The 4133-nt window shown below is 41.8% G+C and overlaps 1 pseudogene; it reads right to left on the reverse strand.

The window, feature by feature from the left end:
• Positions 1 to 2449: 2449 nt before the first annotated feature.
• Positions 2450 to 3420, reverse strand: LOC109438723 (tubulin alpha-1A chain pseudogene; annotated as a pseudogene).
• Positions 3421 to 4133: the final 713 nt, after the last annotated feature.

Raw genomic sequence — 4133 nt, forward strand, 5'->3', positions numbered from 1 at the left:
AGTGAGTCGAGTCGGGAGTCGAGAGTCGAGTCAGGGAGTCTAGTCAAGTCAGTGGGTTGGCAGGCAGAGAAGCCGGACAGCAGGTTGTAGGTGGTGTGACTCCAGCCTCAAGTGAGACTATAGTGCCACCAAGTGAGATGATAGTGGTATGACTCCCCTACCTATGGCTCCATGGGTGTCCCTTTTTGGCCTCACCATATCCTGTGTTCTTATGCGGGGAGCGGGACTAGAGGCCCTGCAAGCCACCCCGTATGACAATGCAGAGCGAGCAGGGTCTCCCGCACGACAATGGGGCTCTGGATTTAGCAAGACTCCCCAAAATATCCTCCCTATCAAGTGTTGTTCATCAATGATTCAGCTAATCTGAAATCATTTGATGGTCCCTGATATGCTTCAGCTGTTCATCGTCAGCACCTGCCGTGCTAAACCCAAAATGTGTGTGGTTGTTCTGTTCAGGGGGCAGAACTCTAGGTCACTTTCAGAGCTCTGGTCAATAGCCACCTTGATAAACTTTGTTATATTTCACTAACTCTTGGACTGTTATCAACAGCCTGGCTATTTTGTCTGCCGTGTTGAAAACTATAGACTGGTATATAAATGACATAGCTCTTTGAGGCAGTGAAATGTGGGGGTAAAAAATCATGAGTGTTGATGGAACTCTCTGGGTCAGTTAATGTAGATGCTCACTCTCAGAGCCCATCCTATGATGGACAGACTGGAATGAACCTGCTGATTGAGCATGCACTTCCCAGAATGTCACAATTGATATCTGGATGCATGATGGTAATGAATATGACAACAGATAAAATACATTCTGCAGAGGTTACCACTGCGTGACAGATTTGTGACTACTGCCAAAATTTGCCAAAATTCTGTTAAAGTGAGGAAAGGTATACCACATAAGGGATGGCCCCTGCCTGTGCCTGGCAGACTGACTGCATCAGACCTTTTACACTCTTTTCAGGATGTCAGTTACTGAGAAAATAATGTTATACTCTCCCAGTATAATTTTGGAGTTTTAAAGTTGTTTCGATTTTATTAATTTTTACATAATACATATTTGAGGGGTTTTTATTTTATGAATAGAAAATCAGACTGATTAGCTCTTTCACATGATTTGTTTCTTAAATCAATATGTAGATATCCTTCCTATCAAGTGTTGCCAATTTTTTTAAAGGGCTTGTTATCTATAGTTAATCATACTGTATTGTGTATATTTTTTTCCAAAAAGGGCCAGTTAGTGAACATTTTAGGGTTTGTGGACCGTAAGGTCTCTTTCACTACCATGCTCAACTCTTACCCAACTCTGCTGTAGTAGTCCAAAAGCAGCCATGAGTAATATGTTGTGGGAACGGAGCCAGGAGTGCAGTTTCCAGGCTCTCGGCCTCACGTGGAAAGGTGCTGGCCCAGGTAGTAAATGGCCATCAACTGTGATTGGATGGCCATCAGCTGTGGCTAGTTGGCCGTCAGCTGTAACCAGTGAGCCACTGGCCACTAATATAACTGCTGTGGCTACGCTAGCAGAAAATGGGGGCTAGCAAGAAGATGGTGGCTGAGCTAGCAAGAGCAGATTGCAGCTAGCAAGTGAGATTTGTTGGCAGAGACAAGTGGACAGCGGGTGGCGGATCGTGTGGCTCCTGCTTCCTGTGTCTCCAACCCAGCCACTAGCGAGACTTTAGTGGTATGACTCCCCTATCTATGGTTCCGTGGGTGTTCCTTTTTGGCCTCATGTGTTCTTATGTGGGGAGCGGGACCAGAGATTCCACATGACACCCCACCTGCCGCTCTGCATGACATACGTTTTTTTTAAATGAACATGGCTGTATTCCAACAAAAAATGCTTATGAAAACAGGCACTGAGCCAGATTTGGCCCATGGACCATAATTTGATGACCTCTATTCTACATTATCAACAATTATTCCTCCTCAAGCACTGTTTTTTTGCTATAAATTTTACACAACTTTCTTTTGACTAGTGTTTGGTTGTACCTGTTTTCATCCCTTTATTATCAACCATACTCTATCAATATCTTTTCTGTGTGTTGTTTAAGCAGTGTACAACTCCATCTTTTAAAAATATTTTCTCATATTTAACTCTACATGTACAATTACTTATATAGCTACATAATTTCTACCTTTTATTATGTTCTTTCTTTTTAACATACTTTTACTCTGTGTATTTCTCTTCCTTCACTAATCACTATTTGATTAACAGATATCTCAAAGTTATCTTTTTGGTTTTGATGCTATTGTTTTATTTTTATTTTTAGTGGATATCCTTCACTTTTTAATCTCAATATCCAACATAACAATTCAAATGGTAAGCATTATTTCTACTCTATTCCAGGGGACGCCAATTACTCTCATTTATCTTATTTGTCATTGACTTTTCTGTTGAGCATCTTTTCATATATCTCTTGGCTGTAGGATGTTTTCTTTGGAAAAATGTCTATTTAGTTTCTCTACCTATATTTTTAATCAGATGGTTTGTTTTGGGGTATGTAAATATGTAAAGAACCATCTGGTTGGCTAGCTCAAAGCAGCATTGGGGATCTCTGCTGCAGAAAGCTGCTCATAATAGGCTTTCTGAGCAGAGATGACAGGAGCATATGTGGCCAGAGGGAAGTGGATGTGCAGATAAGGCACCAGGTTGGTCTGGAATTCAGTCAGGTCAACATTCAGGGCTCCATCAAATCTGACGGAAGCAGTGATGGAGGACACAATTTGACCTATCAACCTATTCCGGTTAGTATAGGTTGGGCGTTCAATATTGAGGTTTCTACGACAGATGCTGCAGATGACCTCATTGTCAACCATGAATGCACAATCAGAGTGCTCCGGGGTGGTGTTGGTGGTGAGGATGGAGTTGTAAGGCACAAGTATAGCTGTGGAAACCTGGGGTGCTGGGTAAATGGAGAACTCCAGCTTGGATTTCTTGCCATAATCGACAGAGAGATGTTCCATCAGCAGGGAGGTGAACCCAGAACCAATTCCCCCGCTAAGGCTGTGGAAAACCAGGAAGCCCTGAAGACCTGTGCACTGGTCGGCCAGTTTTCAAATTCAGTCTAAGAAAAGGTCAGTAATCTTGCCAATGGTGTAGTGCCCACAGGCATAGTTATTGGCATCATCTTCCTTGTCTGTAATGAAATGCTTACAGTGGAAGAGCTGGTGGTAGGTGCCAGTGTGAACTTCATCAGTGACCTGTGGGTTCCTGGTCTACAAACACTGCCCCCGGCATATGCTTGTCAGCATCTGTCTCACTGAAGAAGGTGCTGAAGGAGTCATCTCCTCCCCCAATAGTCTTGTCAGTTGGCATCTGGCCATCGGGCTGGGTGCTGTGTTCCAGCAGCAGAGCTCCCAGCAGGCATTGCGGATCTGGACACGAGCCTGGCAAACGTGGATGGAGATGTACTCACGCATGATTGCTGCTTTGCAGCGGCCGGGCAGACGGCTGAGTCTAAGAGAGGTTGTTGTTTCTGACAGCATGACTCTTAGGGGGCTGATGTAAGGGAACCTAGGTTGAAACTTTCTTGCAGCTCAACGCTAAGTCCCATTAGGTCATGATATACCGTATAATGCTTTTTAATGTGTTGTTAGATTCTTTGTCAAGATTTTTTTTAATCTATGCTCATCAGCTATATTGATTTATATTTTTCTTGTAGTGTCCTTATCTTGCTTTTACATCACGATGGTGTTGGCCTAGTAAAACAAATTTCTTAGTATTCCAGTCTTTCCATTATTCGGAAAAGTCTGAGAATGATTCTCATTCTCTCTTCTTTAAAAGTTTAATAGAATTTAACAGTGAAGGCATCAATCAAGTCCTAGGATTTTCTTTGTTGGGAGGTTTTCTTTAATTACTGATTCAATCTCCTTCATAGTTATTGTCTGCTCAGATTTTCTATTTCTTCATGATTCAGTCTTGATAGTCCATATATTTCTAGATATTTATCTATTTATTTTAGGTTATCCAATTTTTTAGCATATAATTGTTCATAGTATTCTCTCATGATAATTTGTATATATTTGGTATCAATTGTAATGTCTCCTCTTTCATTTCTGACGTTGAGTCTTCTCTCTTTTTTTCTGTTTAGCTTAAAATTTTGTGTGTGCGCTCAAAAAACATCTGTTAGTTT

The sequence above is a fragment of the Rhinolophus sinicus genome, chromosome 18, assembly GCF_057876585.1.
Source record: "Rhinolophus sinicus isolate RSI-liver-muscle chromosome 18, RSI-T2T, whole genome shotgun sequence".
Lineage (NCBI taxonomy): Eukaryota > Metazoa > Chordata > Mammalia > Chiroptera > Rhinolophidae > Rhinolophus > Rhinolophus sinicus.